A 22,293-nucleotide genomic window follows, 5' to 3' on the forward strand; every position below is an offset into this window, starting at 1 on the left:
CAATATAATCTTCCAGATTAACAGAAGAACAGAGTTGGAAGGGTCCTTGGAGTTCTTCTAGTCCAACCCCTTTCTCAAGCAGGAGACGCTATACCATTTCTGGCAAGTGGCTGTCCAATTTCTTCTTTGAAAACTCCAGTGATGGAACATCCACAATTTCTGGAGGTAAGTCGTTCCAGAGAGAGACAGAGAGGGAGAGAGGGAGGGAGGGAGCAATGGAGAGACGAGAGAGATAGTGAAAGAGAGGGAGGGAGAGAGAGAAAGAGGAGAGAGGAGAGAGAGAGAGGGAGAGAGGAGGACAGATGGGGAGAGGAGGAGAGATGGAGAGAGGAGAGAGGAGAGAGAGGGAGAGGGAGAGGGAGAGGGAGACGGAGAGAAGAGAGAGGGAGAGAGGGAGAGAGAGAGAGAGGAGAGGGAGAGAGAAACAGGAAGAGAGAGGAAGAGGAAGAGAGGGAGGGAGAGGGAGGGAAAGGGAGAGATTGCAACTGGGAGAGAGGAGAGAGGGAGATAGGAGAGAGAGGGAGAGAGGGAGTGAGAGAGAGACAGGAAGAGAGAGGGAGAGGAAGAGGGGAAGAGAGGGAGGGAGAGGGAGGGAGAGATGGAAAGTGGGAGAGAGGAGAGAGAGAGAGGGAGAGGAGATATGGGGGGGGAGAGAGAGAGGGAGAGAGAGACTTGTCCAAAGTTGTCCAGAGAGCTTTCGTGGCTAACAATGGACTTGAACAAAGCACCTTTCCGACAGCACTGGAAACAGCAAAACCTTGTAGCAACTAATCAAACAGGAAAGCACCCGTATAAAAATAACAGCAATTATAGACTGCCACTGAAGGCTGCTATAAAACAACTTAAATGAATATATATTATTCACACCTTGATTATGAATTATTGAGATATCTGCTTCTGCTGGTAAGAGCTCTTTTGGGTTGCAAGCCAAGGGTTTTTTTTTTTGTAACCATCGATGTCAAGACTTCATATATCACTCGCTGAAATGTAATATAAGCCCCATCAGTTGCTTTAAAAACATTGAGCAGGCTGCCTATTTCATGCTGTACTGAAGTGATGGAAGACCGCTGGGTCAGAAGCAGAATGCCTCTGCATGCAAATGGGGCTGGGGGTGGGGGAAGCCCCCATCTTCCTGGTGTGCTCATGGACTTCCCAGAAGCATCCAATTATCCAATCTGGGAATCAAAGGTGAGCGCGAGGAACTTTTTAATCTCACATTAAAGGCTTCTTATGGGAAAACTCACAAATATAATTGGCATTTCACATTTGGCTTCCCTTGTGTGTTGGGATATGGAGAGGCAGTTTTAGGCGCTCTTTAGCAAGAGGATGTTGGGTGTTTCTTCGGAGAAATACCTCCTTGTCTAGATGTTCTTCCAAAATAAGTGAGGTAGGTACAGGGGTGGGATTCTACCAGTTCAGACCAGTTCTATAGAACTGGTTGTTACGATTCTGTGCAGTTCGGAGAACCGGCAAATCGCGCCACTGGCTGGCCCTGCCCCTCCTGTCGGATTTCTGCTTTCTAGCTAATCTAAATAACTGTTGTACTGATTTGCCTTCACCCAGGAGGCTTCCCTGAGGTCCAGTCAGGGGTGGTATTCAGGGGGTTGTGGGGTGGGGTGAGAAAAGTGGCCTGAGAACCTTCCTTAGGACTGAAGCCAACAATCAGCTTCCCTTCCTAGATGTCTTAGTATACAAAAAACCCAATGGCTCCCTAGGACACACCATCTACCAGAAGAAAACACACACAAACCGCTATCTACAAGCACTCTCACACCACCACCCAGCACAGATCAATTCCGTAGCCAAGACACTCAACTCCAGAACAAAATGCTTAGCTGACGAACAACACCTAAAAACCGAACTAGACACTCTCACTAATGTACTAACAGCCAATGGATTCCAAAGAAAGAAGATTACCCACCTAATCCAAAAAGAAACCCCAACCAAAATCCAAGACAGAGAACAAGAGAACGGCAAAGCCCTCCTCCCATATATAAAAGGAACTACAGACAAAATCAGCAAGATCCTCCAAAAACACAACATTAAAACAGCATTCTGCACAAACAGAAAAATATCCACCATCTTAAGAAACCCTAAAGACAAAATTGAGTTAGAAAACCAAGGAGTATACAAAATCCCTTGCACCTCCTGCCCCACCACATACATCGGACAAACTAACAGAAGAATAAGTGCACGCATTGAAGAACACAAGAACTCAATCAAAAAAGAAGAACCGACCTCTTCCCTGGTCCAACAACTCAAAGCCACAGGACATGAGATTGACTTTAAAAATACCACAACTATTGCCAAAACCGAACACTTCAACAACAGAATAATCAGAGAAGCCATAGAGATAGAAAAACGCCCACACAGCATGAATAAACGAGATGACACCCTGCCAAACCCCTCCGACCCATACATCAAGTGAACTGATGTTCACCATGAAGATGTGGCATGACCATGAATGCAAAGCCAAACAGCAGGATCATAGCTCACCAGCTCAAATCCCCCAGCAACTAAGACTAACCTGAGCACAACCAAGCCCCCATCTGAACAGAACACACCCCCAGGCAATCAGAACACAGCCAACTCCCCAACCAATCAGAACACAGCCAAACCCCCAACCAATGAGAACACACCCCCACCCAATCAGAACAGAGCCAAGCCCCCACCCAATCAAGTCATACCCCCACTAGCAGTTAAAAGGAAGAAGCAGCTGCAAGCTCACATTACTCCGAGAAGCCCAAAGCCGAAGACACAAGCCTGAAGATGATGAATGAGACTTCATCGAAACGTTGCCTAGATACTTCCAATTTTACATGGGAGAAAACCCAAATAACCAAAGATCCACATACAAATACGCGCGAGAACCTCAGAAAATACATACATACATACATACATATTTACAATATTTATATACAAGCCATGCCCAGCCAGTCACATGACCACCAAGTCACCCCCCCATCAGCAAGCCACACCCACCCAGTCACATGGTCACCAAGCCACACCCACAAATTAGGCCATGCCCACAGAACTGGTTGTTAAGAAATTTGAATCACACCCCTGGGTAGGTAGCATTACACAAGTGTGCTCTCAGGTTCAGCTTATGGCCACTCACTCACATCTCTGGAAAACTGCCACACTCAATCCCAAATCAATTGAACACCGACGCACGAAATGCTTCTTTAAAAAACGGAGAGATCCAGTGAATTTAAAATAACAGCAATTTTTTACTGATATATTTGTTCTTACACATCAGGGGTCTTCAAACTTGACAGCTTTAAGACTTCTGGACTTCAACTCCCAGAATTCCTGCTCCAGTCATGTTGGTTCAGGAATTCTGGGAGTTGAAGTCCACCAGTCTTAAGCTTGCCAAGTTTGAACACCCTTCTCTCTCTCTCTCTCTCTCTCTCTCTCTCTCTCTCTCTCTCTCTCTCCCTCCCTCCCTCCCTCCCTCCCTCCCTCTTTCTGTCATCCACACTTACCTAGCATCTACTGCTAGGCTGCCAGGCACTAGCCAGAGGGACGGAAGTTGTCAAGTCTGGGATCCAAAAATGACTCAAAGAGTGGGCAGACTTCAGGACCAGAGGTGGTTTTCAACAGGTTCTGACCAGTTCTGGAGAACTAGTAGTGAAAATTTTGAGTAGTTCAGAGCACCGGAAAATATCACCTCTGACTGGAGATTTGACAGTATCCTTCCCCTGCCACGCCCACCAAGCCACGCCCACCAAGCCACGCCCACAGAACTGGTAATAAAAAAAAATTGAATCCCACCACTGCTCAGGACCTCTTTTATCCCCAAAAGTACTTGACTCAACTTTTGTCCTTTCGTTTCCTTAGGGACTTGGTTCCTTTCCCCGAGGGAGCTTTTCCTGGCTTTTGTGCCTTTACCACTTTTAGGTACAGTATCTTATGTCTGAGGCTTAGCCTCACAGTACCTATAACATAATAGTTCTTATCACATTTGGATTCCCACTTAATTTATTGTATTTATATCTCAGGAGCGGTGTGGTGGCCTTGTGGTGAAGACCCTCGCCTCCCACTCAGAAGGTTGAGAGTTCAATCCTGGGTGGCAACAGATGGTTCCCTCCTAGGACACAAAGAAAAAAAATGTCTGCTATGAACTCTGTGTAGGCTTCAGGAAGGGCATCTGGCTGGTAAAGGCTCTGCTCCATCCAGTCGCCCCGATTCTACCCTGAATAGGATCTAAAGGGTTGTAAAAAAAGGAGGAGATTTTACCTTATTTATATCTTAGCTTTATTCAGGGAGCAAAAAGTGCTGGGTTCTTCCATCTTTCCCAATATCAGAGGCTTCTCCAGAAAGCTGGGTGTTTGTATGATGTTCCCAAAGTAAGATTATGTGGTCATTTGGGCTTGAGAGAGAATAACAACATAATAGAGTGGGAAGGGACTTTGGAGGTCTTCTATTCCAACCCTCTGCTCAAGTAGGAGACCCTATACTTTTTCAGACAAATATCTTCTTAAAAACCTCCAGCGTTGAAGCACCCGCAATTTCTTGGAGACAAGTCGTTCCACCGATTAATTGTTTTCAAAGTCAGGAAATTTCTCCTTAGTCCTAGGTTGCTTCTCTCCTTGATAAGTTTCCACCTGTTGCTTCTTGTCCTGCCTTCAAGTGTTTCGGAGAATAGATTGACGCACACACCCCTCTTCTTTGTGGCAGCCCCTCAAATATTGGATCCCTGCTACTGTGTCATCCCTACGTCTTCTTTTCATTAGAATTCTGGACTGAATTGTTTGATGAGCTATCAGTTTGGTTTTTCGGGGGCCGCCCACTGTATTCTCAGCAATCAGGCTCCTAGGAGTATTAAAACATTAATTAATAAATCAGTTAATCCTTTTGTGGACATGTGCCCATCTGAACCCAAGCTCTATTTTTTTTTTACCCCCCTCAGAAGGAATATGCGTAAGATTGCTCAAAACACTGCATCTCCCTGAGCACAATTCACAGCTTCCACTTTAGGGATTAGGGAAGCCTTCACAATGAAGTCCTTTCATTTCTAATTAAAGCTTATCAGTTCGTTCAGGCACCCTTCTGCTCAGCTTACTGGCAGCTCCTTCTAACGCTTGTGCTATTTTTACGGGCTTTCACTTTGGTGGACGGTTCTTTAAAATGTATTTTTTTATTTGATTGCAAATTGCAGTCGTGAAGACATGAAAATGGACACCTACCTTCTTAACCTAGGGTGGGCAAACTGACAGAAAGATCAACTGGCTTGAGCGTGGAAAATATTGAACGCTGCCTTTTGCAAGAATCGTTTCTTTCTTTCCTCATTCAATGAAAGTGGCTGTATATTTGGTAGGGTGTTGTTGTGTCCTCGGAGATCCAACCTTTTCACCTGAATGATGAAGAATTCTAGCATTGAAAAAATGCATCGGGGGCTGTCAAATCCAATCTCCTGTTTGATGCTGCGGCCTGAATTTAAACATCCCAGACAGAGAGGCTCTTCAGTCTCCAGTTGGACCCATCCTGTGAAGGAGAGTTCAACACTTCCCCCCCATAATTGTTTCATTATCAACCTCCTGTTATTGGAGTAGAAGCAGTAAAACATCTGGTGAAAGTCTTCCATGTGATCCTTCGAGCCCAGTTACGTTCTCTTGAAAGCCGGGAACTGAGATCCAGAAGGCAACATCCTGGGAAACTTTGCTCCAGAGTAACTGCACAACATTTTGATATTGTTTCTGGGATCACTATGTCCAGAAACTCTCTTGTTCTCCCAGAATCATAGACAGGGGTCTTTAAACCAGCAGCAACAAAGCTTTTTTGCAAAATAGAGATGGGACAGTGAGAAGTCAAGTCAAGTCAAGTGAAGGAAAGGAATAAAAGGAAAGGAAAAGAAGGGGAAGGGAAGGGAAGGGAAGCAAAGGAAGGAAAGGAAAGGAAAAGAAGGGGAAGGGAAGGGAAGGGAAGGGAGGGAAGGAAAGGAAAGGAAAGGAAGAAAAGGAAAGGAAAGGAAAGGAAAGGAAAGGAAAGGAAGGAAGAGGAAAGAGAGGAGAGGAGAGGAGAGGAAAGGGAAGGAAAGCAAAGGAAGGAAAGGAAAGGAAAGGAAAGGAAAGGAAAGGAAAGGAAAAGAAGGGGAAGGGAAGGAGAGAGAGTTTGAAATGGGGAAACAAAGGAAAGGAAAGGAAAGGAAAGAGAGAGAGTCTGAAATGGGGAAAGGAAAGGGGGAATGAAGGAAAGGAAACAAGGAAGGGAAGGGAAAGAAGGAAAGGAAAAGGAAGGAGTGAGAATCTGAAATGGGGAAAGGAAAGGAAAGGAAAAAGAAAAAGAAAAAAAATCCAACACCATCTAGGCTGCATCAGGGGTGGGATTCAGATTTTTTAACAACCGGTTTTGTGGACATGGCTTAGTTGGTGGGCATGGCTTGGCAGTCATGTGACTGGCTAGGTGTGGCCAACTAAACATCATTCACATCGAGGCATGCATCTCCTCTCCTGGCCTCTCATGACTGTGGGGATGCTGCAACAGTCGTAAGTGTGAAACAGGGTCATAAGTCACCTTTTTCAGTGCCATTGTAACTTTGAATGGTCACTCCACACAAGCAAAGTACCTTCAAAGGAGGGGGAAAAAACTCCAGAGAGGTTCCTGAGACAGGAAGTCTAGTCCTGCCAAGAACGTAATAAGGATTAACGGAGAGGCAGTTTCTGTAAGCAACACCAGAATGTTTCCTTCCTGCCTTCCTTACAGGATTAGGCCAGTAATTTCTTCTAACAACCAATTCTCCAAACTGCTTAGAATGTTAACAACCGGTTCTAGCGAATAGGTGCGAACTGGTAGAATCCCACCCCTGGGCTGCATTAACACAGAGATAGACTCAAGATCACATAAAGTGTCAGTATCACTTTATAATGCCTTGGTAAGACCACACTTGAAATATCACATCTAGTTTTGATAACCACAATATTAAAAACATATTGAGACTCCAGAAAGAGTGCAGAGAAGAGCAACCAAGATGATTAGGGGCCAGCAAACAAAATATGAAGAAGCATTGCAGAAATTGGATATGTCTAGTTTAATGAAAAGAAGGACTAGGGGTGACATGATAACAATGTTCAATATCTCAGGGGGTTGCCACAAAGAAGAAGGCGTCAATCTATTCTCTAAAGCACCAGAAGGCAGGACCAGAAGCAACAGATGGAAACTAATTGAGAAAACCAACCTAGAACTAAGGAGAAATTTCTTGACATTGAGAATGGAATGATTTGCCTCTAGAAGTTGAGAGTGCTCCATCACTGGAGATTTTTTAAGAAGAGATGGGACAACCGTTTGTGTGAAATGCTTCAGAAGAGGGTTGGGTTAGAAGACCTCCAAGGTCCCTCCTAACTCTGTTACTCTGTTAAAATCTGATTCTCTGGAATAACCAGTAGAAAGAGTTGGGTCTTTTAACCCCAAAGGGTTCCATCTAATTTGGTGTTGGTGTCATGCGAACGGGCTGGGCTGGGGCATGGCCAGGAATTGATGTAATCTGCTTCCCATCTGCCTGGTGATAGACTGATGCGACATTCTGCATCTGTCTTCTTCTCCGAGTTTTGGAATTTCCTTAACAAACATCCAGAATTTTGCTGAAAGATGCTGATGTTGATTTTTCTTCCTTTCCCTTGCTCCATTTTTCTCCCACCTCCCTGGCTGCACAACTTTCCTGACCTGGAAGAGTCCTGTGGGAGGAATTCTATTCATTAATTTGGAATTTAATTGAAGCATAAGAGCTAAGGAAGCTGTAGGTTGCTAGAGAAATGATTGTACAATGAGGAGACAGGATGCGTTTATACACTCCTGGGTATCTTGTCACTAATGAAGTGCTAGAATCTTTCACTTCTATCCATGGAAATATCCCAGGCATTTCTTCTCTGAAAAATTGAACAAACAAACCTGAAATAATTTCTTTTCCATGAAATTGAGAAGAATGATTGTGAAAAAAAAAAACAACACAGACGAAAATTACAGCATGGGACTCCTATATAACAACACGAAGCCCATTAATGCTAACCAGAGATAGTCAAACCATACGTGTGTCCATGTTGCATCTCTACACTAAGAGTAGTCTTGGGAATCACAGAAGCAATCAAGGGAGTAAAATAGAAAAAAGATATAACCAATGAGATTTCGTTGTTCAGCCAGTTTAGTGTAGTGGTTAAGGCAGCAGGCTGGAAACCAAGAGACTGTGAGTTCTAGTCCCACTTTAGGCATGAAAGCCAGTTGGGTGACTTTGAGTTCTAATCCTACCTTAGCTATGGAAACTATCTGGCTGACTTTAGGTCAACCTACCTCATAGGGTTGTTGGACGGGAGGAGGAAAAGTATTAGATATCTTCACTGACTTGAGTTTCTTCTGAAGTAATAAAGGTGAGATAAACTCACCCACGTCAAACTGTAGATCCCATCATGACTGGCTGTAAACTGAGGGCATATTCTGGCCTAGTATCTGATTTTTTTAAAAAAATATATAAACAATGCTGCACTTCAATGGTTACATGGCCTAACATTGATATTTGAACACAGATTTTCCTAACGTTTATATTTTATTGTGTTTACTAATCTAGGTGAAATAATATGTATTGCTAATCCATGTATGGCATGCTCTATGCTAAATAAATATATAATAAAGATAAAAATAAACAAAGATAAAAATAAATAAATGAAATGATACTCAGAAACCTCCAAATCCTGAAAAAAGGAGAGAAGGGAAAAAATGGAATGGGAAAGGATTCCACCACTTTTAAACTGGGTTTTACTTTCGATCAAACCAGAGGTGTATTCGGCAGATTCTGGAGAACCAGTAGCAGAAATTTTGAGTAGTTCATAGAACCGGCAAATTATCACCTCTGACTGGCCCTGCCCCCATCTCTTCTCTGCCTCCCATTGAGTCCCAGCTGATTGGCTGGATCTTCTTTGGTTGCCCTGCACAGGAGAATGGAACTGGAAAGCAGGTTAGTGGGATGGGGAGGGAACGGGGATTTTGCAATATCCTTCCCCTGCCATGCCTACCAAGCCACGCCCACCAAACCATGCCACACCCACCAAGCCACGCTCACAGAACCAGTAGTAAAAAAAAATGAATCCCACCACTGCGTCAAACCTACCAAAGATGGCTATTCCGTACCTCCCACTCTATCCTACCACACCTCGCTTTGCTTTGAAAAGCTGTCAATCTCTGGAAGCAGTTTACCTCTGGGGAACCTGGCCATTAATTTAAACCGATTACAGAAATCTGAACTAAGCCGTGCCTAGATCTCCTGACCATCTCTTTGGGTCTCGCTCTCTTTTGTTTACATTTTTTTGTTTTTTTGGTTCCTTTGGAAAGAAGGCCCCATTTGACCGATTCCTGAAGCTGGCAGATATATTATGGGCTCCGGCCTTGCTTTTTCTGGTGGAACAGAGACGACGCCCATGCTTCTCCAGTTCCACTCGGATCACTTTTCAGAGCTACCAAGAGTTAGAGACAGATGATGGGTGGTTTCAGGTACGGCCATCAAAGGCTGGAGGCTCAATCAAGTTTGACATCATCTTCCATTGAAATCAACCTGAAGGCAAGGAAATTTGGTTTTGATTATCAGCCCTTGGGGTGTGTGTGTGTGTTCACCTAACTTCTATTGGAGCTGGGCAGCTACTTTACCTGAGCTGCAGAAACCACAGATGGTAATTATAATGATAAGTGCTTACAGATTTCTTAACAACAAAGATAATTTGTTTTCTCCATGCCTTGTTAGAAGGGGGATTTTGTTCTGGTAACTGGGTGGCTTGTGAATCAGAGGCTAACCTTTCACCTCTCCTGTCCCCAGCTTGACTGGAGCCTCCCACCACCACCAAAAACATAGTGATTAGACACTAATCTGACAAGAAGGGGGGAAATGAAAGATGCTGAGGCAGGGCAGTTGTGCTCCCACATTTCAATTTCGCTAGCAAAGTGGGCGGGGAACAAAAATCTTCGAATGGAAAAGGCGACAGGAGCTGTAGCCCTCCTAATAAAGAAGGATTTCTCTTGAGAATACTCAAAACCCCACCCTTCCATAGTATTTCCTTAGGGACCCAGTGGCTGAGTGACTAAGACGCTGAGTTTGTCCATCAGAAAGGTTGGCAGTTCAGCGGTTCGAATCCCTAGCACCACGTAACCGAGTGAGCTCCCGTTACTTGTCCCAGCTTCTGCCAGCCTAGCAGTTCGAAAGCCTGTAAAAATGCAATTAGAAAAATAGGGACCTCTTTGGTGGGAAGGTAACAGCGTTCTGTGCGCCTTCGGCGTTTAGTCATGCCCGCCACATGACCACGGAGGTGTCTTTGGACAGCGCTGGCTCTTTGGCTTTGTAATGGAGATGAGCACCGCCCCCTACAGTCGGGAATGACTAGCTAGCACATATGTGCGAAGGGAACTTTTACCTTTAATATTTCCTTAAGAAAAACAGGTAGGTGGACTCCTAGACAGAAGCCTTATGCAGGTAGTTCTTGACTTACAACAGGTTACTTAGTGACTGCTCAAAGTTATGACAGATCTCCCCAGAGGTTCTTACTTATCAACTGATCCTGAAGTTCTGGATAACTGTTCCCCCCCTGCAGTCATATGATTACAGTTAGGGGCCTTGGCAAAAGGCCAGCACTTACATCTGTTTGCACCAACCTATGGTCACATGACTGCAACGTTTTTGCAGAAAAGTGGCATTTTCAGGTAGTCCTCAACTTGCAACACTCCATTTAGTGACCGTTCAAAGCTGCAACGGCACTGAGAAAAGTGATTTTCACACTTACCATCATTGCAGCCTCCCCATGGTCACAGGATGTGCATTCAGATGCTTGGCAACTGACTCACATTTACGACGGTCTCCCTTTGGCGACCCTCTGACAGCCAAAGTCAATGGGGAAGCCAGATTCACTTAACCACTGGCTTACTAATAAAAAAACCTGCAACAATTCACTTAACGAATGCGGTGAGAAAAGTCATAAAATTGGGGCAAAACTCACTTAACAAATTTCTCACATAAATGTTGGGCTCAGTTGCGACTGTAAGTTGAGGACTACCTGTATTTCTGGTTTTCAGTCCCAAAGGAGTTTTGTTTTCCAAACAGAAAAACAGAGACAGAAAGCATACCCTAAGTTTTTCTTAATAGCACCCCCAGGAGATATTTTCTGCCCATTAAGAAAGACTAAGCCATCCTATCTACAAGACAAAAGTCCTCCAGCTCCAGGGTGATGGGATTAAGAGATGACCCCTCAGGACATAATAGGGTTAATCCATCTAGCAGCAGAGCTCACCACATGGCACAATCTCTTAGGGATATTGCATCACCTCCAGGCTTCAACCAAATTTAACTCAGACAACCTAGAGAGCCAGCTATGGCCCCTACATAACCCCTACAACAGCCAATAGAACACATGTTCTTGCACAGGAACAGGAACCTCAGGTGCAAAGCCCAAGAGAAGGTATAAAAAAACCCCCACTCTTAATTCCATCTGGTCAGCTGCCCAGAACCACCCATGTGCTTCTATTTCATCATTAAACCCTCTTTCCAATCAGCCTCCACTCTCCATTTTGTCTCCAGTGTCTTTCTCTTGGCTTGGAACGGAACCAGATGGATATTTCTCTCAACAATTGCTATTCGCTACCTTCAAAGCACAGGGATTCGGCTTAGCTGTTTTAGAAGCTCTCCTGACCTTCTCTGTGGACTATTTACATCTCGGGCCAAACCTTGAATTTATGGCACCGCCCAGAATACAGAAGATTACTCTGAGCTTTTTCTGGTCAAGAATTGAGACTGCCAGGGAACAAAGAAACGTCCACCTTCATTTGGCACTACAAACAAGATTGAACAGGAGGGAATCAAGACTTGAAAGTCCTCTGGATGTGGATGGGAGAATTGGATGTAATTAACATCCAGTGTCATCTAAAACTAATTCTTCACATTCTGCTGGTGAAGGACATCCGTGCACCATTGTTCAGTCATCAGCTTTGGCCTTGAGGAGGTCTCCGCTTTCTGCCTTCTTTATGGTTCTGGTTTAGAAGATCTACTCTCTGCTTCCTGCATTAATTCGCTATCATAGAAAGAAAATGAAGCGCTAATTAATCAGCCATCGGTTCAGAAAATAATTAGCAACTTGTCTTTTTATTTTTATTTTTTGGCATCTTAAAAGGAGGGCATCAGTTTGCTCTCCAGCAGAAGGACCCCCAGTGAATGTGATAAGCTGAGACCTGGCAGCAGATGTGACCTTAATTTTTTGGTTGGGAGGCTGTTTGAAGCCCTGCGCTTGGAGAAAAGGAGACCTTGACTCAATCCAGCCAAACTTGTTCTAAGAACTATGAATTATAGCTTCCCTCAGGATATGTAAATCAATGTAAATCATGTTTGCTTGAGATGGAGAGATGGAGAGATGGAGAGATAGAGAGAAATGGGGCAGGACTTGGCTTTCCTACTTTAACATGTTTTTCTTTGCAGTTTTTTAATTTTAGCAGGAGTATATTTTGCCAGAGTTCCCCAAGCCATGCAAATTTTCCAAACATCCTTTAAAAAAGAAAAAGAAGAATATTTTTAGAATATCTGGGTTTTTTTTTTAAAATGTTCGTACGTCTATGGAGATTCTCAATCATCCAGGTCATGGTTTTTTTTTCCTTTGAAAGTGTTTCACTTCTCATCCAAGAAGCTTCTTCAGTTCTAACTGACTGTTTCTGTCATACAATTCTCTTTCCAGCACTCTGCAGCTTCTGGGGTTTTCCATGCTCCCATTCAATCCCAAAGCAAGATCCGAGATCCTAAATCGAATCTTTTCCAATGCTTTTGGGTAGCATTTTGTTGTTAGTCATGTGCAACCCATTGAGACCCCATGGACAACATTCCCCCAGGCCTTCCTGTCCTCTACTATCTTCTGGAGTCCATTTAAACTCACACCGACTGCTTCAGTGACTCCATCCAGCCACCTCATTCTCTGTCGTCCCCTTCTTCTTCTTTTGCCCTCAATCGTTCCCAGCATTAGGCTCTTCTCCAGTGAGTCCTTCCTTTCTCATTAAGTGGCCAAAGTATTTGAATTTCATCTTCAGGATCTGGCCTTCTAAAGAGTGGTCAGGGTGGATCTCCTCTAGGACTGACCGGTTTGATCACCTTGCAGTCCAAGGCACTCCCAGGGAGTCTTCTCCAGCACCAGAGGTCAAAGGCCTCCATTCATGGGAAGCATTACTCCTGCCACAATAAAATGAGAATTTCTATGGAGATTCTCAGTCATCCAAGTCATGGTTGTCCCAAAGGTGCTTTTTCAAGAGGCCATAACTGGACTTTCTTTGAAGAAGCTTCTGGGATGTGAAGCAAAACATCTTCAGAGAAAAACAAAGGAAGTCCAGTTGCCTCTTGAAAAAGCACCTTAGGGACAAGTAAAAGGAGAGTTATTGAGAAAGTGTGGGAGAAATTCAGAAACTCGGTTGTCCTGCCCACTAATTTAACAAAGAATTGCAGTTTCAGAATTAGAATTAGAATTAAGAATAGGGTAGGATAGGATAGGATAGGATAGAACAGAACAGAACAAAACAGAAAGGAATAGGAATAGGAATAGGAATAGGAATAGGAATAGGAATAAGAATAAGAATAGACTAGAATAGACTAGACTAGACTAGAATAGAATAGAATAGAATAGAATAGAATAGAATAGAATAGACCTTCTGGTGACGTCAAGTCATGGCGGTGCAGGGGAACTTTGCTCTGTTCCCTGTACCGAGATTTTCACTCTGGGCAGTCGATCGAGGCAGTGCTTGGTCCCAGAGGGACCAGCAGAGTGAGGAGAAACTCTCAGAGACAGCTTGGAAAGTTGCAGCTCCCAGCTGGACGAGGAAGAGAGCCCGAAGTTCGAAGTGAAAGAAGCCGGCCCTAGGGCAGACTTGGAGGCACGACGAGCTGACAGGAGAAGGAAGGAAGAGAGACGGCAGCATGGTAGCAGCAGGCGAGTTATCGATACGATGGAGTCTGGAGTTGAAAGGGACCTGGGAGGTCATCTAGTCCAACCTCCTGCTCATGCAGGACACTCTATATCGTTTCAGACAAATAGTTGTTCAATCTCTTCTTAAAAACTTCCAGTGTGGGAGCATTCAGTCACCATTGCCAGTTCACCATTGCAATTATAGTTTCCAGGGCATTCTTGTTTAATTTAAGCCTGCTGAGTTACCTCGTCTCATATGTGAATAATTGTCCTTTGCTCTTTTGGTTTTGACAGGGTATGTGTTTGGTGTCAACAGTGCAGAAAATGAGGTGAGTTTACACATTATGTGTCCAATTGCAAAACTACAGGGATCAGTTCAAGCAAGTAAACAATATCCCAATCAAGGAACTATCAACTCAGACAAACAATCAAATGGCAAACAACACTCTCATCAAGGAAATGCCAAGAACACTCCTGCCAACACTGATATTGACAGGGGAAGCCACTGGTATATAAACAGAGAGCAAACCCCTCTCCTACCAGCACTGATGATGTTACCTAGTTGGGTAATGAAAAGTCTGCAAGAAAGCAGCCAAGCTCAGAGAGCACCAAGGATCTCACAGTTCAACCTGAGCTACAAATATTCTCTTCGATTAGTTAGCTTGATATTCCCTTTTTAAATGTGGGAAATCAATTTCCCCTCAGGATCAGCCAAGTAATTAGGTTCTTTTGCCACATATTATTTGTGTCAGCTGATTTATAGTTTAATTGCCTGTGAATGCTAATGTTCTGTTTTCTAAGGAATGGATTCCAACATTTGATTCATCACTACTTTTAGAAAAGGCCTCCAGTGGCCAACACAACTCTCACTGATTTGTATGTGTTGGAGTTGCTGCATCACAACATTTTCTTTTTAAACAAATTTGCCTCAAATCTGCACTTAAATTTTCCCTTCCTCAAATATACAGGTCATCCTTGACTTACAACCACAATTGAGGCTGCTAAGTGAGACAGGTGTTATGTGTCTGCCCCCCTCCCCATTTTACGACCTTTCTTGCCATAGTTGTTAAGTGAATCACCGTGGTTGCTCAGTTAGTAACACGGTCGTTAAGTAAATTTGATTTCCCCATTGACTTTGCTTGTCAGAAGGTCGCAAAAGGTGGTCACGTGACTATCGCAACTGTCATAAATATGAGGTAATTGCCAAGCGTTCAAATTTTGATCACGTGGCCACGGAGATCATGCAGTGGTCATAAGTGTGAAAAATGGTCATCGGTCTCTTTTTTTCAGTGCCGTTGTAACTTCAAATGGCCACTAAATGAAAGTATTCTAGGTGTATTTGGGAGAGGAAAAACTGCAACACAAAATGTCGAACAGTGTGAAGTTTGAATGGTAACGGATGATAATAGTAATCTAGTTTATTTTAAAATGGGGACAAAGGCGACTTCTCCAGTTCTTCTAGCGGCTGGTTCACATTTTAGTTAGCCTCTTTTGGGCCAATCATTTGTCAAGTTTGAGAAACACCAACTTAGACAATTGCTAGATAGATTTCAAAGCGATACCAGAAACTAATTTTCTGGGCCATCTTGGGGTTATCTGGATTTTTTTTGCAGCCCAAAATCATGGTGGCCCTGTTCTGAAGAAGGTTTAAAAATAAGACATGGATCTAGCTACTAGCACCGATGGGGCAAAAAAGTTTACAATAAAATAAAATAAACTCAGAGAAGCTTTTGTTGACAAATAATCCTGACAAAATGATATATGCTAGGTCATGAAGAATCAGAAACTGAACGATTCCGGTTAATCTTATGGTTTCTGAAGGGCCCTTGGGATATGCTGGATATCTTTGCATTTTCTGCAAGCAGAATAGAAAAGGCTGGGAATGATGGTGCATATATTTCTCCCTGCTGGGATGAACTTGTGTTTTCTTCTTTTTCCAAATATTTGAACTTCTCTTCCCCAGCTCACATTCCCGGGAATTTCCTTAGTGAAGTCAATAGTGTGAACCAGACAGGTGTCCAATCTGTGAACGTCTTGGAATCGTTGTGGAAGTTGAGGCACAGAATCCTGTTCTTTAGCAGCTCAACAGAAGCATTTTTGCTTTGGGGGCACAAAAGATCCCCACTTTCAACTTCACCTTTTGAGGCCCACCTACCTAGACTGAATCACTGGGATATAAACTTGTTGTGACTCCGAGATTTGAATCTGGTCCGTCAGCAGATGTGAGCTCGAGTGAAGAGGATCTGGCACTGAGATTTGAGCCTGCATTGTTGAGTGATTTTGAAGGTAGCCAGGATGAGGAAGTGGACTTAGCTATGAGAGATGAACCTAATTTATTGAAGGTGTCAGACTCCTCCCCGAATCTCCCTCTCTGATTACACAGCAGCCAGGAACAGATAATCAGGAAAACGTGCGAGAGGTTTCAAGTGACTTCGAGGGATCTTGGCTTGACATGAGAAATAGATGGAGATTGAGACATCAATCTCAATTGAGAAAGAAGCGTCAAGCCAGTGACTGATTAATGAGACCAACACTCCCCCTTTAGGGGATAAAAGGAAACGGATTGGCTTGAGAAATTTGCCAGAAGCAAAGTGTCTTGTTAGAGCGAAAGTACTGTGAAGATTATCTGAGGCATTGTGATTTATAGGCACTTCAGGATTGCCAAACAGATTTCAGAACTACTGCTGAGGACTGGAAAAACCTCAGCAGTTATCTTTGTTGGGGTTTGCTTTTGATTGCTCACCTGTGGATACAGGTGAGACATAACATAAACCAGGATGCTGCTTGCATCCTTGAAAAACTTCACAGCTTGGATTCAAAATTATTTTAGCATCCACACAATTTGAGAAAGAAGGAGATATTCCAGGCAGTGGAGAGCAGGCAGGACAATGTTGGCAATCTCATCCAAAGGTGACTTCCTTCCTTCCTTCCTTCCTTCCTTCCTTCCTTCCTTCCTTCCTTCCTTCCTTCCTTCCTTCCTTCCTTTCCTCCCTCCCTCTCCTTCCCCCTTTCCTCCCTCCTTCCCTCCCTCTTTCCTTCATTCCTCCCTTTTTCCTCCCTCCCTCCTTCTTTCCTCCCTCCCTCTTTCCTTCATTTCTCCCTTTTTCCTCCCTCCCTCCTTCTTTCCTCCCTCCCTCCTCCGTCCCTCCCCTCCCCCTTCTCCCTCCCCCCCTTCCTCATAATAGCTTGTTAGAGCGCTTGCAATTTGCTATGGTAGGAGAAAGATTGAAATGAAATGGAAGGGGAAAAAGTGAAATGCAAGATTTTTTTTAAAAAAAAGGAAAAACAGAAAGAAAAATAGAAAAAGAATATCTCCCGAGTTACTTTGAGTACAGATACAAGTAAAAAAAAACTTACATCGAACTCTTCCTCTAAGATTAATACTTGACTACATTATTTCCATAATTGTGTATAATTCTAATCATAAAATCCCCAAATCAATTTTTCGATTCTTTCCCTTTCTCTCCCCAAAATCCAAAAATGCTTTCCAAATAGAAATAAAATTTATCAAAGTCCTTTTCCCCCACCATCATGTCTGTCAGTTTTTCTGCCAATTCCACCAGCTCTACCATCCATTCTTCCATTCTGGGTATTTTTAGTCCTACCATCCTTGAGCGTACAAAAATCTCGCAGCCGTTATCAGGTATAAAAACAAAATTCCATAAAATGTCTCCATTTTAAGACCGAAAGAAGGGCAACCTTTGACTCAGCTTTTGCAGGGAAAAAATATATATATAACTTTCAGAAATTTCTCCAAGCTGGGCTGCGATCTGAAAACCCGACCAAGCCTGGCACAGAAATGGTCCTTTGACTAACTTAATTCAAGTTCAACTTGAATTCTTTCTTTTCAATTTCCCCCAATCTACGGCAGCTTGATAAGGTTTAGTTAGCATAAAAGCACAGGGCTTTTTTCTCTACTGTTGCAGGAGCCTCAATTTCCAGCAAGCTCTCTCTCTTTCTCCCTCTCTCTGACTGAAGGTGACCCAACATTCAGGTTTTTCACAGAAGGAAGAAACGGATTGTCAGCTACTGATCTTGGACAATGGGAGTTTTTCTCTGTTGGTTCCAAGCCTTGCATGGGCCTGAAAGCATGGAGTCTTATCCAGACATTGGAACAGGTGGTCTTATACTGAATGGCTTTATTTGCCATTTGGGAGTAGCGGGGAAACAAACAAACCATAGCGTGTTTCCAAAAGACTTTGATGGAGAAACAGAGTCTGGTGAGACCCTGCCATCATTTGCGTGGCCCCAGACAGCCTGCCGAGACACACAGCTGGCAGGTTTTTAATTTGGGTTTGCCTTTTCATTCACAGGGAAGCCAAGATAAAGTTGTAAAGCCACAATATGGAAAATCCTGCCTGAACAACTGTGCATGTGCGTGGGTGTTCACACTGCATTGTGCCTCCCCTTGAAAAAAAGATAATACAGTAGCTGCCGCTTTGCAGATAACATTTAGATCTAGCGACTGTGTGTAGCAAAATGCAGAGCATTGAGATGGCAGAGAGACCACAATTTAATCTTACAGATTAACAGAATAACGGAAGGGACCTTGGAGGTCTTCTAGTCCAACCCCCCTGCTCAAGCAAGAGACCTTATACCATTTCAGACAAGACGCCACTTCTCACTGTCAAGGGAATTTCTCCTTAATTCTAGCTTGGATCTCTCCTTGATTAGTTTCCATCTATTGCTTCTTCAAGTCAGAGGTGGTATTCATCCAGTTCTGACAGGTTCTGGAGACCCGGTAGAGGACATTTTGAGCAGTTTGGAGAACTGGCAAATGCCACCTCTGACTGGCTCCGCCCCCATCTATTCTCCACCTCCTGAGTCCCAGCTGATCAGCTGGGTCTTCTTTGGTTGCCCTGCACAAGAGAACAGAGTTGGAAAGCAGGTTAGTGGGGTGGGGAGGGAATGGAGATTTTGCAGTATTTTTCCCCTGCCACACACACACACCAGCCACATCACGCCCACCAAGCCATGCCCACAGAACCGGTAGTAAAATATTTTGAATCCCACCACTGCTTCAAGTGCTTTGGAAAATAAGTTGACTCTTTCTTCTTTGGGGCAGCCCCTTAGATATTGGAAGACTTTCCCATGAAAAGCAAGCACAATAAATATCTCATCCCGCAAATGTGCTTTTGCAAGTACAGCCACCTTGTTAGTAGCCTTTTCAGTTCTTCTATGGGCTCCTTCATGCAACTGAAACATGTCCTGATTTTCTGGACAAAATCATCTTTTGGTTTTGCCCTGTCATCATCGGACTACGAATGAATCCAATATTTGTGGGCTGGGTTTTTAGAACACGTGAAGGCGCGAAAATAGAAAGCCAGGTTTATCACGTGGTGGGCAGGCACCACAACCTGATAAAAGCCACTAGCTTTCCAAACTGCCCTGGTTAAACATGTTGTGTGGACACAGGCAACGATTCAGGATGGAGAAGGAGATTTGGTTTGGTTCTGCAACCCAACAAGACAGACACAGGCTTCAGAGAGTAATTAGGACTGCAGAAAAAACAATTGCTACCCACCTGCCTTCAGTCGAGGACCTGTATACTGCACAAGTCAAAAAGAGGGCTGTGAAAATATTTACAGACCCCTCACATCCTGGACGTAAACTGTTTCAACTCCTTCCCTCAAAATGGCACTATAGAGCACTGCACATCATAACAACTAGGCACAAGGACAGTTTTTCCCCCGAATGCCATCACTCTGCTAAACAAATAATTCCCTCAACGCTGTCCAACTATTTACAAAGTCTGCACTACTATTACTATTAATCTTCTCATCACTTCTTATCACCCATCCCCTCCCATTTGTGACTGCATGACTGTAACTATGTCACTTGTATCCTTATGGTTTATATTGACTGTTTCCTAGTATGATTTGATTACTTATGATTCTTGATGAATGTATCTTTTCTTTTATGTACACTGAAAGCATATGCACCAAGGCAAATTCCTTGTGTATCTAATCACACTTGGCCAATTTACACACTTGGAAATTTAAGCAAGCTCACACAGCTTCAACCCAAGAAACATAAATAGAAACAGCATCCAGCATTTATGTATGATTTCACCCCCTTTTTAAAAAGAGACATTGTGGTAACATGCAACGGAATGAGCCTGCATCTTTTGATGCCAATATTTTGTAGGGCCAGGCCAAAACTCACCTTCCTTCCCAAGAACCAAACCTAACTATGCTAAAATGAGGGGAGGAAGTTTGTGATTCAGGGTATTACACAGCACGCACAAAAAAAACAGGAGGAGGTTTGAATACACCATTGCAGGCATCAACTTGATTCTCTTGGCCAAGCCTGGACATCCTGCCGGCCTCCATTTTACAAATTACAGATTAGCAGAGTTGGAAAGGATCTTGTAGGTCATCTAGTCCAACCCCCACCCAATCAAGAGACCCTACACCATTTCTGACAGATGGCTGTCCAGTCTCTTCTTGAAAGCTGCCAGTGATGAAACTCCCACAACTTCCAAAAGCAACTTCTGTTCCATGGGTTGATTGTTCTCACTGCCAGAAAATTTCTCTGCCAGAAAATTTCAATAGGTTGAATCTCTCCTTCATCAGTTTCCATCCATTATTCTTTGTCTGGCCTTCGAGTACCTTGGAAAATAGCTTGACCCCTTTCTCCTCTCTGTGGCAGCCCCTCAAATATTGGAAGACAGCTATCCTGTCTCCCCTGGTCCTTCTCTTCCCTAGACTAGCCAGGCCCAGTTCCTGCAACCATTCTTTGTATGTTTTAGTCTCCAGTCCCCTAATCATCCTGGTTGCTCTTCTCTGCACTTTTACTAGGGTCTCAACATCTTTTTCTAGTGTGGTGACCAAACCTGGATGCAGTACTCTAGGTGTGGTCTTACATCTTAAGACATTGGTTGGTTGGGCTTTTGCATGGATGCAAACCTAGCAATTGTGTTCAGTTAACTTGAATTTAATGGTTTATCTAAATCAGCCCTTCTGTCCTCAGCCAAGTTTATGCTCTGCCTACTTATTTTTTTTTTCTCCCGCTCCTTGATGGCCTAGCAGGATTGACTCATCCTTTTGTGAAGGCTTTAGAAAAAGCTTAATGGCAACTGGACAAAGGAGATTAAAGAATAGAGGAGCCGTTTCAGCCATAACCATCTTTTGCACAATTTGTGGGGGTCTTTATACAAGATTTGTTGTTGTTGTTGTTGTTGTTCTCCTTCTTCTTCCTGGTTTTGTTGCACAAGCAGAATGGCCATATTGATTGTGATGAACAGAGTAGATAAAGGAAGGCTGCTGAAAAAGAAGGATTGTGCAACAGGGGTGCAATCACAGACACAATGTCTGCCTGAGATAACAATGTAGGCAACAGGAAACAGGTGTGCTCTCTCTCTCTCTCTCTCCTTTCTCCGGGACAGTATCAGAGCAGTATTGGTGCCTGAGACAAAGAGGAGATGGTGGTTGTATGTTTGGGGGCTGATTAGCCGGAGATGAAATGGCATTTCTGGACACAGGGAAGAGAACAGCCCTAGCGAGGATGCTGGCAGAATCATAGGAGGCCAAATGTAGTTCTTTCTTAAAAAAAATATATGATTTTTAAAAAAATACAAATGCCAAACAAAATTTTAAAAGTGAAAAAATGTGCAGAGAGAGATTTAAAAAAAAAAACAACCATTGTGACTTTTGACTCGTGCTCCAGAGTACAAAAAGGCAATAAATAATCAAAGCAGGGGTGGCCACGTTTGGCAACTTGTGGACTTCAACTCCCAGAATTCCATAGCCAGTTGCCAAATTTGAAAAAAAAACTGTTATGTCCCTGGGACTCTCCACAGTCCCCACTCAGGTCCGCTCAAGTTGTGGGGGGCGTTACTGCCTCCCCATTGGCTGACCACCCCAGCAGCCGGCTATATAAGCAGGCTGCGGGGTTCGGTTAGCCGCTGGTTGTTGCGAGCCCGTTCCAGGCTGGCGAGCTCAATCAGCCCTTTATTTCTAATAATAAAGTATTTGTTGCTTGCAATGCCCTGGCTAAGTCTCTCATTCCTCCGAACTTAACACTGGCGACGAGGATGGGATTCTTTCCAGAGGCATAACTCAACCGCTGAGTCACTAGCCGCTGATACCAGCTAGAGAGAGAAAGCGATCAGCCGGCAGCAGCGAACTAGGGAAAGTGAGAAAAACGCTGTAGCCGTTTTACTAGCCTGCAGCGAGCGCTGAGCCGCAGCCAGAGAAAGCGGTCAGCGAACTAATGAAAGTGAGAGAAACGCCTGTAGCCGTTTTGCTAGCCTGCTACAGAAGGAAGTGTAGCGCTGCGAGCCGCAGCCGCTCATTCTAAAAGGCGCGAAATTCAAATGGCTGTCAGTTGAATTTCCCGTCTAGTAACAGCGTGCTGTAAGCTGAAGTCAGGCGCGAAATTCAAAAAACGC

General features: G+C 43.8%; 1 long non-coding RNA gene across 1 annotated transcript in view; it reads left to right on the forward strand.

The window, feature by feature from the left end:
- The window catches only part of LOC148125914 (uncharacterized), a 53,363-nt gene extending 53,281 nt beyond the window's left edge, over positions 1 to 82 (forward strand). The window contains exon 3 of the long non-coding RNA XR_015743383.1: positions 17 to 82. This is a non-coding gene — a long non-coding RNA (uncharacterized LOC148125914). The remainder of the gene's footprint in view (positions 1 to 16) is intronic.
- Positions 83 to 22,293: the final 22,211 nt, after the last annotated feature.

The sequence above is a fragment of the Pseudonaja textilis genome, chromosome 4 (assembly GCF_049901715.1).
Source record: "Pseudonaja textilis isolate UNSWEBS1 chromosome 4, rPseTex1.2, whole genome shotgun sequence".
NCBI lineage: Eukaryota > Metazoa > Chordata > Lepidosauria > Squamata > Elapidae > Pseudonaja > Pseudonaja textilis.